Source organism: Chlorocebus sabaeus, chromosome 9 (genome assembly GCF_047675955.1).
Source record: "Chlorocebus sabaeus isolate Y175 chromosome 9, mChlSab1.0.hap1, whole genome shotgun sequence".
NCBI classification, from domain to species: Eukaryota; Metazoa; Chordata; class Mammalia; order Primates; family Cercopithecidae; genus Chlorocebus; species Chlorocebus sabaeus.
In genome coordinates this window covers 14,570,140-14,584,729 of record NC_132912.1, presented here as the reverse complement: position 1 = coordinate 14,584,729, position 14,590 = coordinate 14,570,140, and positions in this window count along the sequence as shown.

Below are 14,590 nucleotides of genomic sequence, written 5' to 3'. Positions count from 1 at the left end.
CTTGTTTGCTCTTGTATAGAGAGTGACTGGAGAGAGCCTTACCATAATACGTGCAGAGACCAAGAGGAAATCAAGTCGAAATCATGTGAATATCTAGGAAAAAGAGGGATCCAAGCAGAAGGAGCCAGCAGTGCAAAAACCTTGGCCTGGGATGTGCATCACACAATTTTGGGAAAGTAAAGAGACAAGTGTAGATGGAGTTTCGGGAGCAAGGGGGAGAATAATGGGATACAGGTCAGAGTGGTCTTGGAGGTTAGATTAGGTTGGACCTAGTAGGTCACTCTAGGAACTTTGGCTTTTTTTCTGAGTGTTAAGAGGAACCACTGAAAGCTGTCAAGAGGAGTGTGTGGTCTGTTATAGAGTTAACTGTATCTCCCCAAAGTTTATATGCTGAGGTCCTATCCCCCAGTACTTTGGAATGTGACTATATTTGGAGATAGGGCCTTTAAAGAGGTAATTTGGGTAAAATAAAGTCCTATGGGTGGACTCTAATCCAATAAGACTGATGTCCTTGTAATAAGAGGAGATTAGGATACACAGGTATGCACACACAGAGGAAAAATCAGGTGAAGACTCAGGGAGAAAGTGGCCGTCTACACACCCAGGAAGAGAAGCTTCAGAATGGAATCAACTTTGTCAACACCTTGATGTTGGACTTCCAGCCTCCAGAGCTGTGAGAAAATAAATTTCTGTTGTTTAAGCCACCCAGACTGTAGTACTTTGTGAGGGCATCCCTAGCACACTAATGCACTGACCTCCCCTTGAAAATAAATCTTTCTAGCCACTGTGTGAGCAAAGGCATGGGGTGGACGGTCACAGCTGGGAGACCAGGCAGAGGTGATTTTGATAATCCCGGTAAGATTGGATGGTGCTTAGTTCTGAGAGTTAGAAGTAGGGGTGGTAAGAAATGGTCAGATTTGGGACATATGTTGAAGGTAGAACGGACAATTTGCTCTCAAAATAGATGCTAGGTGTGTGATAAAGAATGGAGTGAAGACTGTCCGCAGAGTTTTGGGCCTGAACAACTAAAAAAATGAAGTCACTATTTTCTGAGATGGGAAAGACAGGAGGAGGAGCAGGTTTGGGAGAAGGGTGTGGGAATCAATCAAGAGTTTGATCTGTGCGTGTGGATTTCACATGCCTTTTTGAGAGCCATTTACTGGATGTTCAAGGCCAAGTAATGGCACATAGAAGGGCTTGAAGAATTTTTTCCCGGTGTGATTTTTTTTTTTTTTTTCCTTGTCTGCTGAGCCCGCAGCAGATGATCATAACATGCTCACTGAATAAAGGAGTGGACAAATCTGGAGGTGAGAACTTCAGCTTTGCTCTTGTTGACATTGGGAAAAGCATTTATCTCTGTTTGCATCTGAAAAAATATACATATCTGAAAAGAAATTAATGCTACCATTGAACTATCTTGCTTTAAACTAGTCTGATTTTTTAAATTAATGATATGATGGCAGCTCATGGATGCACATTATTAAAAAATGTGCTGCATTTTTTTGGAGGGAATTTTCCAAATGTATTGAAATAGGACATACAATTCAAACAACAAAATGTTTCATGTTCTATAACCTTTCTGGAACAGTTGTTGGTCCTTCCCTCCCAGTAAACTGTTTACTTCTTCATGTTTCTTGAGGTCTGTCTTTGTTGAGACCTCCAAGAAAAGCACCCTTTCAAGGCTATACCCTCATTGACTTGGCTAAGAGTAGCAACTCAAGTGATTATGTCCAAATATAGTAAGACGGCAGCCAGTATCCTTTGAAAGAGATAGAGCAGACTAGAGAAATTGTAAAATTCTACCCAGCTGACTGACACACTGTGATACAAATAAATATTTGTGGATGAAATTTTTCCAGGAATGATTTTTTCTTGATATTATTTTAATAACATTTTAAACTTACAGAAAAGTGTCCAGATTGGTACAAGGAACTCCTGGATACCCTTTACCCAGAATCACCAATTGTTTACATTTTAGCCTACTCTATGTGTGTATGTGTCTGTGTATGCTCACACATACATACTTATATGTGCATATGCATTTGATTTTTTTTTGAGTTATATGAGATAATTGAAGATATCATGCCTCTTTACCACTAAATACTTCAGTATATATTTTTATAAAACATGAATGTTCTCTTATACAATCATGCTATCATGATAAAATCAGGAAATTTAACATTGACACAATACAGTACTATTACTTAATCCACAATCCAACCATCCTCAATTTTTCCGGTGGTGACAATAATGTTCTTTATAGGCATGTTTTTCTTCAGTCTATGATCTGATCCAAGACCACATATTGTCTTTACTTATCACAGCCTGTTTTCCTTTAATCTAGAACTGTTTTCCAGCCTGTCTTCATCTTGATCTTGACATTCTTGAAAAGTAGAGGCCATTTATTTTGTGGAATGCCTATTTGTCTTGTCTGATATATCCTCCTAAGTAGATTTAGGTTCTGTATTTTTAGTAGGAAGAGAACACGTGGATATTGTGTCCTTCTTTGTGCGTCATATCAGGGGGAATGTGTCTGTTTGTCCCAATATTGGTGATTGTAGCTTTGCTCACATGGTTAAGATGATGTCTACCAGCTCTCTCCATTATAAAGTTACCATTGCTCCCTTTGGAGTGAATAAGTAATTTGTTGGGCAATACCATGAGACTTACGTAAGTATCTGGTTCTTTATTACAATTTCACCTACTTGTTTTTATATACATTGATGAATTTCTGCCTTTTGGTTGATTGATTTTTATTGGCTATAGACTGAAACATCTTCTTCCACAGCTTTTGATGATAGCGTATGGCATCTATTGAACCAAATACATGCAGGATTATTCCTTTCCAGATTGATCTGTAGAGCTCAGCGGGTCATACCTGAGGCACACATGTACTGATGGCACTCATTGGTATCGAGATCTTGACTAATTAATGCTCTGACAGGGTGTCAAAAAATTAATGGAACTCCTGGGAATCTGAAAGGGTCTGTGTCAGTCATTATTTAATATTTGAAGACCATCTTATATAGCTGACAGTTCCATGTATGCAGAGTGTGTCATCTACATACACTTCTGGATGTTACAATAAGTGTTATAATATCAATCCTTGACATAAGATTGCTTTGTTTTCATTTGCCTTTTTCTTTCAAAAGTGAAATGCAGCAACCTTCCAGTTGCCTGAGATTTCATTTATGTTTTAATAAATTGAAGAGTTGCATAGCTAAATATAAAAATATACTTTCTAGCAATTTTAATAATCTTTCTTTTCATAACATGGAAGTATATAGATGTTGCCATTCACATATCCATATGATGGCTTCCACTTCCTCTCCTTGTTACAAAAGTTTTACATTTGAGTGGGCATGCATTGTAATTTTTTCTCAGTTTTTCCATGAATAACAACTATGCAATACAAGGCAAACCAAATTAAGGTACAAGTTATTTATGTGTTTAAATGATAATTCATGGCAAACAGTGAATATTATTGATCCAAGAGTATTGAATTCATAAATAATAAACTTATTTAAAAAATATTTAGCAAAATGGAAAAAAACATTCTCAGAAGTTCTCAGTTCTCTTACATGTCTCAATGGCTTACAGATCATCAAATTCTCCTAGGTGATTGTAACATTTAAAGATCAGTTCAGCCCTGGGTTGGGGTCACACAAACTCTGGAGCAACCATGGCCTGGCCCACTCCAGGATTTGTTTGCTAATAACTGTTTCCTTCCAGATTCTTCCAACCCTCATATGTACCTGTGTCGACACAGGGGCTTAAATGAGAGATTTGAATAAACTTTAAAAAGCTAGTACTTACCAACATGGGTGGTTAACATAGTTCAATAGAATGCTTTTGTTACTGGAAAGGGGTCCCGATCCAGACCCTAAGAGAAGGTTCTTGGATCTCGTGCTAGAACAAATTCAGAGCAAATTCATAGATTAAAGTGAAAGGAAGTTCATTGGGAAAGTAAAGGAATAAAAGAATGGCTACTCCATAGACAGAGTAGCCCTGAGGGCTGCTGGTTGCCTGTTTTTATGGTTATTTCTTGATTATATGCTATTCATATCTTTCCTTTTTAGATCATCTAGGGTAACTTCCTGACATTACCATGTCGTCTGTAAACTGGCATGGCAGTGCTGGTGGGAGTGTAGCAGTTAGAACAACCAGAGGTCACTCTCATCACCATCTTGGTTTTGGTGGATTTGGGCTGGCTTCTTTACTGCAACCTGTTTTATTAGCAAGGTCTTTATGACCTGTATCTTGTGCTAACCTCCTGTCTCATCCTTTGACTTAGAAGGACTTCATCATCTGGTACCGCAGCCCAGCAGGTCTCAGCCTTGTTTTACCCAGCCCCTATTCAAGATGGAGTCGCTCTGGTTCACACACCTCTAACATTCTCAGGGTCATTTGTAGAGAGCTTTCTTGAGAACCACATGCAGAGTGATGTAGAATGGGATTTCTGCTTGCCTGTTGTTGTAGGGTTTGTAAAGCACGTCTCAAGCATCGCTTCCAATGAGGAATGTAAGTGTCTTGGAATTCTTAGTGCGCTCTTATATTGCAAGACCGAACTCACAATCTGTTCAGAGACAGCAAGAGACAAGTATTAAACTCTGATCTTGGCTGTATGTGCTCAAAATGAGAACTCCTAGGTTACAGTTCGATTATAGTGGAAGGGATGAGCATGCAGAAACCTGCCAGACTAGAGGAACACTTCATTATGATGATGGCCCAGGGTTGTATCTTTTTGTCAGACGTGAGATCCAGCAAATCTTGAAAGAAAGTAGACACACAGAGACCTTGTGCTCCTCATGGGGTTACCATCTTAAAGAACCCCTAGTTTCCTTACTATGGACTGAATATTATTGCCTTGCAAAAGGCGTCCCTTCCAACCATGTTGTTTTCAATGGGAGTAGCAAATCCAGCAGCACAGGAATGAATTAATTGTTTTGTGAGAACTAAGCTCTGATTTTTTTCTTATCTTGCCCAATTATCTGAGGGGTCTGGGGAGTCATGCCCTACAAGCCATAAATTCTCATCATATGTGTTTTGTATGTATCATTGATTTACTTTCCAATCTGACTCTGGCATAACAATATGTGACAAAGAAGAAAAAATATTTTACCCCAAAACATGTTTCTTTGCCATATTTTGAAATGGCCCTGCAAAGCCGTCCTTTGTGGGGAAAACTTTGCATCTGTAAAGAATCTCTATTAACACAGCTAGATCTTTTTTTTTGCAGGCCCTCCCAATCCTGAAGAGATGAACTGAGTGTCTACCACCTTTTGAAGGTCTGAAAGGAAAACATTTGTCTTGTTTTTTCTCTAAGGGCAGCCACTATGAGACTTCAAAAGAACCTCCACAATCTTTTATCTTAATTCAAACATTTCCTTTCTATTGATCCCAGGTCTTTAGACAAACTTAACCAATTGTCAACCAGGAAATGTTTAAATTTACCTGTAACCTGGAAACTTCCCACTTTGAATTGTCCAGCCTTTCTTGACCAAACCAGTGTATTTCTCAGATGTCTTTGATCTCTCATGCCTCCCTAAAATGTATAAAGCCCAGCTGCACCCCAGCCACCTTGGGAGCATGTTCTCAGGACCTCCAGAGGGCTGTGTCGTGGGCCATGGTCACTCATATTTGGCTCAGAATAAATCTCTTCAAATATTTTACAGAGTTTGACTCTTTCTGTTGACATGTATAATATTTGGAGTATGGCTGGGATGCTGTGTAGTCTATAGGATGAATATGCGCTTCTTACCTAGGTATGTGTATACTTGGTAAAGTTTCCAGCAGTGTCCCTGAAGCTTTCAAATATTCACCGCTATTTAGAAGAACTAAGTTATGGTTCAGTGACTCCAGTAATTCCTTTATGCAAAATCCAACAAGGCATCTATAAATTTAAAGTGAAATCTTACCCGCTTTGGGAGGTTCCTTACAGAGCCAGGAGAGTCTAGCTGCCTCTTGTTGGCTGTCCCCATGGATTTCGCTTCCCTTCAATGCTTGTTTATTGAACGTGTGGGCTAATAGGCCACTGTTTTATTAAGTGGAAGAGTTTATGGGCCGCTGGATGGTCAATAACATTGACCATTCATAAATCAAATAATTAAGTCTGATGAAGCCTAGACAAGGTAGGCTGACCATTGCATATAAAGTAACTTCCCAGGGGCACCTCAGTGGGTACAGTTATTTTGCTAGACTCCAAGTCTGGGATTTAGCTTGTAGTGGTAGCTTTGAGATCTGGGAATGCGTAGTAATACACACATCACAGCCCATAACTGGGTATTTGTCTCAATTCCCCCACTACAGTGAAAAGGTCACATGTAGCGAGTTGCTCCTTCCCCAGGGGCATTCCTGTCTCTGAACCTGCCAGGACTCAGACAAGAAAGCTGACATCACCATATACACCTCACATTCCTACAGTGTTGGCTGTTTCTATGGGGAGTCCTTCTTACTGGAAAGGGGTCCCAATCCAGACCCCAAGAGAGGGTTCTTGGATCTTACACAAGAAGGAATTCAGGGCAAGTTGATAGAGTAAAGTGAAAGCAAGGTTATTAAGAAAGTAGAGAAATAAAAGAATGGCTACTCCATAGACCGAGCAGCCCTGGGGGCTGCTGGTTGCCCATTTTTATGGTTATTTTTTGATGATATGCTAAACAAGGGGTAGATGATTCATTCCTCCCTTTTTAGGCCATATAGGGTAACTTCCTGACATTGTCATGGCATTTGTAAACTGTCATGGCGCTGGTGGGAGTGTAGTGGTGAGGATGACCAGAGGTCACTCTTGTCGCCATCTTGGTTTTGGTGGATTTTGGCTGGCTTCCTTACTGCAACCTGTTTGATCAGCAAGGTCTTTATGACCTATATTTTGTGCTGACCTCCTATCTTATCCTGTGACTTAGAGTGCCTTAAACACCTGGGAATGCAGCCCAGTAGGTTCGAGCCTTATTTTACCCAGCTCCTATTCCAGATGGAATTGCTCTGGTTCAGACACCTCTGACATCCTCGCTGGCTATTTCCTCTAGGGAAGAACTGGAAGATTTTTAGAGCCCTTTTCTCACTTTCTCTCCATGGCTATATCAAGGGCAGGAAATCCTGGAAACAAAAGAACCCCCAATTAACTCAGTGCCTTCTTTAGCTTTTAGAAATCGTAATAACAATGCTATTATTGGCTGGGCGCGGTGGCTTATGCCTGTAATTCCAGCACTTTGGGAGGCCAAGGTGGGCAGATCACGAGGTCAAGAGATCTAGACCATCTTGGCCAACATGATGAAACCCCGTCTCTACTAAAAACACAAAAATTAACTGGGTGTTTAACTGGGCATGGTGACGTGTGCCTATAGTCCCTACTTGGGAGGCTGAGACAGAAGAATCACTTGAACCCGAGAGGCGGAGGTTGCAGAGAGCTGAGATCGTGCCACTGCACTCCAGCCTGGTGAGAGAGTAAGGCTCCTTCTCAAAACAAAAACAAACAAATAAATTAAAAAAAAATGCTATTATTTATCATGCATGGAGTGCCTGTGATGTACCAAATTTTACACTATTATCCTTACACAAATTGCTTTGGAACCTTAAAGCACTCTTGCAGGCCAGGGACTGCTCATTTTACAGATATACTAGGCTTGCAATATAAAGCCGTAAGACTGCGGTTCAAACTTGGACCTGATTGCCCTAACAGATTTTAGGATGGATGAGGAAGCCTAAGGCCACAGAATTCTGAGGTTGGGGTTATCCAGCTTCACTGTAACACATATTTCTAGGGTTTAAGCCTGAGCTGGGAGGGTGAGAAGAAGGAGGTTGAGGATATGAGGACATAGATTCACAGAGCTTTGTGATCCCAAGAGGACAGTGACTATTACTCATATAGCGTTTGTAGGGCATAACGGTCATTTTTCTAGGCTGTTATGTGTATAATTATGCAATTAATCCTCCCTGTGACCCTGTGAGATGTGTACAATAGGTCCTCGTTTAACATTCTTGGTAGATTCTTTGAAACTGTGACTTTAGGTCAAACGGTGTATAGCTGGTCCTGGAATAATGCTGTTTCCTTCAACATTGTTTTGTTGATAGAGGAAAAAAATTGGTTTCATTATACATCGTTTTTCTTAAAGTTGCAGTTTCCAAGAACCTATTGAAGATATTAATTGGGAATCTGCTGTGTTGTTATGATCCCCAGTGCAGAGTCTTAGGCAGGCAGCAGCTTTCATACTGCCCTAATCTGTTCCCTAGCTTTCCTGAGGTATAATTGACAAATAAAAATTGTATATATTCAAAATGTACAATGTGATGATTTCATATACATATACATTGTGAAATGGTTACCACAAACCAGCTAATTAACTTATCCATCACCTAACATAGTCTTCCTTCCTTTCTCTCTCTCTCTTTCTCTCTCTCTCTTTCTCTCTTTTTCTCTTTTCTTTTTTTCTTTTTCATTCTTTCAATTTTTAATTTTTATTTTTGTGGGTACATAGTAGGTATATATGTTGATGGGGTAGATGAGATACATTGATACAGGCACACAATGTGTAATAATCACATCAGGGTAAATGGGGAATCTGTCCCCTCAAGCAATAACCTTTGTGTTATAAGCAATCGAGTTATACTCTTTTAGTTATTTAAAAATGCACCAATTATTATTGACTATAGTCACCCTGTTGTGCTATCAAGTACCAGATCATCCTGCCTGCCTTCACTCCCTTTCTTCCTTCCTTCTTTCCTTCCTTCCTTCCTTCCTTCCTTCCTTCCTTCCTTCCTTCCTTCCTTCCCTCCCTCCCTCCCTCCCTCCCTCCCTCCCTCCCTCCCTCCCTCCTTCCCTCCTTCCTTCCTTCCTTCCTTCCTTCCTTCCTTCCTTCCTTCCTTCCTTCCTTCCTTCCTTTCTTTCTTTCTTTCTTTCTTTCTTTCTTTCTTTCTTTCTTTCTTTCTTTCTTTCTTTCTTTCTTTCTTTCTTTCTTTCACATTTAAGATCTGCCCTTTGAACAAATCTCAATTCTACAACTTGGTATTATGAAACATAGTCAGCATATTGTACCTTAGGTATCCAAAACTTCTTCCTCTTAGAACTGAAGTGTTGTGTCCTTTGACCAACTTCTCCCCATTTTCCAAATCCTCAGCTGCTGGTAACCACCAATCTGCTCTCTTCTTCTACAAGTTTCACTTTTTAAAATTCCATGTATAAGTGAGGTCATGCAGTATTTGTCTTTCTGTGCCTGGCTTATTTCACTTAGCACAATGTCTTCCAAGGCCATCCAGGTTGTTGCAAATGAGAGGATTTCCTTCTTTTTAAAGGCTGAATAATATTCTGTGTGTGTGTGTGTGTGCATGCACATCAACTGACGCTTAGCTGTTTCCACGTCTTGGCTGTTGTGAGCAGAGTTGCACATAGTCCTCTAAATCTGCATGTTACAGCTAAAACTCACAGAAATCTGACAGCAGTAAGGTCAACAGCTTTTTCAGTTCATTGTCACTATAAAATTTGATTTGCAGTGATACTTTTGGGTCAATGGGTACATTGTCTATTAAAATCTAAGACAACTGTCTCATTGTAGACTCCTTTTGATAATATTTGTTTTAATTACAATGATGATTTTTAAACAATGAAATTATTTTTTTAAAAAAAACTTCTAACTAAAAACTTTTCAAAGGAAAAGGAAGGATTCTCAGATATTTTCATTCTTTGAGTAAATCAGGTCATTTAGGAGAAATCTGAAGGAAACCATTACATCTCAGCTCCCTGCTTGACACCTGAATTGCTGGCAAGGGAGAATCATTGCCGTAAATGGAACTTACACAACACAAGCCTTTAATTGTAGCAAACAAGAAGGCCCTCCAAAAACTCTTACTAAAAATCATAATTGTATTTCTGAGTTACACGGTAACGCACCTACTGGATTTCTGAAGATTAAGTAGCCCTTAGCAGGTCATCTATCCATAGTTGTAATAATGACGTTACTAATTTACATAAAATAGTATATAGTTTAGAATAGAAGAGTGATTAAAACATCACAAATTCATCCAAAAAAATAGGGTAAAAACTATCATAGAATTATTTATAGTTTTCTTACTGTTCAAGTCACATAGGTTTCTGTAGAAAAAAAATTAGAAAAATTCAAGTAAACAAGAATATGGAATTGTCCGTAGTACCATGACTCAGACAGACTCATGGGTGGTGGTTGTTTTTCATGGTTTTATTTCCAAGGACATCTGTGCTTTTCTGACACCAACTAGTGACTGTGTGGTTCTGCTTCATGTAATTACTATTGCTAGTCAGGAGGCTGTCCTGATTTCTAGTCACTTCTAACAGTCTTCCTACTGAAGGTGGGATGGTTGTACCGTTTTTGGCCAAATGGTGGCAAAAGATATGAGAATAATACAATGCATTGGGACTTCTCATTTGCCAACTATAAATGAGAATAACACAGTGCACTAGGACTTACCAATCTAATTCAGTGAGGGATAAGCTGTTCCCTGTAAAGTTACACCACAAGTCAAGGGCAAAGTTGGGGTAAAGCCCAAGATTGAGGCTTTCCATTTTCAATTGTTCTGATTTTTAATTTGGACAACTCCACCCTCCTGGTAGATGTCAGAAATTTTGGCAATGACATCTTCCCCAAGTTGGTGTGATCTTTGTCTTCATCTCAAGCAGCCACTTTCTTGTTTCTTGTCACAGGTCCTCAGATGAATGGGTTTTCTGCCTGAGCACCTCTCCTCTAAGTCTCTGGTGGTATAAGCAAAGAGTTCTAGGTGAAGTGGTAACTAGTGTTTTTATCTTCGCTTTTAGCCTCCATTTTAGCTTAATTCTCCTAGTAACAAGGGCAGGAGGTAGTGGCCATTGGAGAGGACAAGAGCTAAAGAGGCTAACAAAGAATAGAGTCACCCATTGGAGGTCAGATAGATTGAAGGCCACAGTCAGGGCAAGTGGGGGGCTGGCCAGCATTCACAGGGGTGATGTGAGGGCAGAAATCTAGGAAATGACCCACACCCTGAAACAGAAGGACCAAGAAGCCAAATCAGAGTGACTGGGCTCCAGGAAATTCAGGTCAAGGCATTTCTTCCATTTAGTTTCACAATTTAAAAATAGTAGTAGAGTGTTGGTTTTTATTGAACTATTTCTTCTATTTTACTTAGACACACCAAAGACAGTCTATTGTCATCTGTCACATCAATTAGCATTTATAATGAACAACTCTAAATTTTCTATGACTTTCTATAGTCTTCAAGCTTGTTCCCTACAAAGTAAGTATATTGAATAGTAAACATTCTCATTTTACAATAGTGTGTGGAAACAGGCTCCACTTTAGAATTCAGTGTGGCTATGTCAAGAGTGAAAAATATGTTTTCAGTTAAGTTTATAAAAAACGGAGTCTTTGGTCAAATGACTGTTAAAATATAAATAAGTATTGGAATGAAAAAAATCCACAGAGGGTTATAAACTGTACTGAGTTGGCAATGATGCTGGTAATAATTTTTTTGGCCAGGAAAAAATTATAGCGTTTCCCATGCCATCCACGGGCTAATATCACAATTTATGGACCATATAAAATGTTTTATTTAAACTCGTGGGAAATTTCAAAACTATATATACCAAGATACTACTTGAGGAAATAAAGAATCTTTTGTTTTAATTCTATGATACGGTATAAATATTATTTATGTGTGGGAATTCACAGCTCCCTAATTCCCTTTTTCTTGGCATCGTCTCCAACCCTGCTTTATTGGAAGAAAAAAGGAATACACTACATGATCAGGTTCTTATAAAAATATAAATATATATTTCTTGGAGGTAGAGTTGAGGCAATGTGCTAAGGTGTATGTAGCGTGTTGCATGGAAAAGCAAAGGAACTGGGGGCAGAGATGAGATCAGGATGGAGTGGATGAGGCATTTGATTTGAGTAATAGAGGAACAAATCCCAGGAGATTGAGAGATGGAGGGACCAGATAAATAGAAAGGAGAGGATATCTTTTTTTTTTTTGAGACAGAGTCTTGCTCTGTCGTCCAGGCTGGAGTGTAGTGGAACTATCTTGGCTCACTGCAACCTCCGCCTCCCGAGTTCAAGTGATTCTCCAGCCTCAGCCTCCTGAGTAGCTGGGATTACAGGCACATGCCACCACACCCAGATAATTTTTTTTTTTTTTTTTGTATATTTAGTAGAGACAGGGTTTCACCATGTTGGCCAGGCTGGTCTCGAACTCCTGACTCAGGCGATCCACCCGCCTCAGCCTCCCAGAGTCCTGGGATTACAGGCATGAGCCACTGCACCCAGCCAGGAGAGGAGATCTTAATACCAGTAGCATGAATGTAGTTTCTGACCTGCCTTAAACATTTGAGTGAGAAGCTGTGATTGAAATTTCCCTCTGGATTGTTTTTCTTTTGTGTGACCCTGATCCACAACCACATAGTGAGGCTCAGGGTTATATAAGGACTGTGAAAGCAATGTGAGACTAACTCCACCCTGAGCTAAATCCATGTTGGAGGACAAAAACCTGCTTGTTCCAAGCTTTACATACATTATCTTCACTAATCCTCATAACACCTATATAATGTGACTGCTATTTAATCCCATTGACAGCCAAGGAAACTGATACTTAGATGGTTGCACAGTTGACCACGTGCTGACAGCTAGGATCTCATATCCAATATCCAAAGCCAGGCTCACCTATGTTCTGAGCCCTTTCCTCCTTTCCTTTCCCTTCCTTTCCCTTCCCTGTTCCTTCCTTCCTTCCTTCCTTCCTTCCTTCCTTCCTTCCTTCCTTCCTTCCTTCCTTCCTTCCTTCCTTCTTTCTTTTCTTTTCTTTTCTTTTCTTTTCTTTTCTTTTCTTTTCTTTTCTTTTCTTTCTCTATGTCCCTTCCCCCTTTTCCTTCCTCCCCTTCCTCCCCTCCTCCCTTCCTCCCTTCCTCCCCTCCTCCCTTCCTCCCCTCCTCCCCTCCTCCCTTCCTCCCTTTCTCGCTTTTTTTTCCCTTCCCTTCCCTTCCCTTCCTTTCCCTGCCCTTCCCTTCGCAAAAGAGTTGAACAGACACTTCACCAAAGAAGATATACAGATGGCAAACTAGCACATGAAAAGATATGCAATATCATTAATTACAAGTAAGATGCAAATTAAAACCACAGTGTGATACCACTACAAACTCCCCTTCCTCCCTTTCCTCCCCTTCCTCCCCTTCCTCCCCTTTCTCCCCTTTCTCCCCCCTTCCTCCCCCTTCCTCCCTCCTTCCTCCCCCCTCCTCCTCCTTCCTCCCCCCTTCCTACCCCGCGTCCTCTCCCCTCTTTCTCTCTCTCTTTCCTTCTTTCTCCTTCCTTCCTTCCTTCCTTCCTTCCTTCCTTCCTTCCTTCCTTCCTTCCTTCTTTCCTTCCTTCCTCCTTTCCTTTCCTTTTCTTTTCTTTTCTTTCTCTCTCTCTTTCTTTCTCTCTTTATCTCTTTCTTTCTCTTCCTCTCCCTCTAACTTCTTTTTCTTTTTCTTTCCTCAGATGGAGCCTCACTCTGTCACCCAGGCTGGAGTACAGTAGCAAGATCTCAGCTCACTCCAACCTCTGCCTCTTGGGTTCAAGCAACTCTCCTGCCTCAGCTTCCTGAAGTGCCTGGGATTACAGACAATCACCACCACACCTGGCTAATTTTTGTATTTTTAATAGAGAATGAGGTTTCACCACATTGGCCAGGCTGTTCTCGAACTCCTGACTTCAAGTGATCCACCTGCCTTGGTCTCTCAAAGTGCTCGGATTACAGACGTGAGCCACTGCTTTCCTTGCTTTCTGAAAACCCTTTTGGTTTCGTGTCAATGTCTTTGTTCATTCAATTTGGGGGCCCGATGACAAGTCTTTTCCTTGTGCCCCAGTGATGTTAGTAGAAAGGTGAGTAATGGAATGCCAGTCGTATGGCTTTGCTGACTGAGTTTTTTGATCTCACACAGCTTAAGATCCCTGTCTCAGACCTTCCTAAGTGAAAAAATGCAATCAAAATGTGATTCGCCTCACAGATAATTTTGAAGATTGACAAGTCAAGGCTGTTATAAAACCCCTTTGGAAGCTGAGCACAGTGGTTCACGCCTATAGTCCCAGCACTTTAGGAAGCTGAGGCAGGAGGATCACTTGAGCCCAGGAATTCAAGACCAGCCTGAGCAACATAGACCCCTTCATTCACCCCCTTCTGTACAGAAAATTAAAAAGATAAAAACTTAGCTGGACATGGCGGCATGCACTGTAATCCCAGCTACTTGGAAGACTAAGGTGGGAAGATTATATGAGCCCAGGAATTTGAGACTGTAGTGAGCTGTGATCATGCTGCTGTGCTCCAGCCTGGCCAACAGAGCAAGACCCCATCTCTTCAAAGATAAAAACCACAAAACCCCACTTAAGAATCAACAAGAATCAATGTCCCTCCCCTGGTCATACTGTACCATGGTCTTCCAGTTCCTGTTGCAAATGAATTCCTTGGCAAATCATGAATTGATGGGGACTCTGGTTCCCTGGCTAAGGCAGAGCTCAGAATCTGAGTTGCACTTTGGCTGGGTAAGAAAAGGAGGTGAGACGGGCTGGAGTCAGAAATTCTCTCCTAGATGTCTACACCTCAGAAAAAGTTGTTCGAGTGAGCA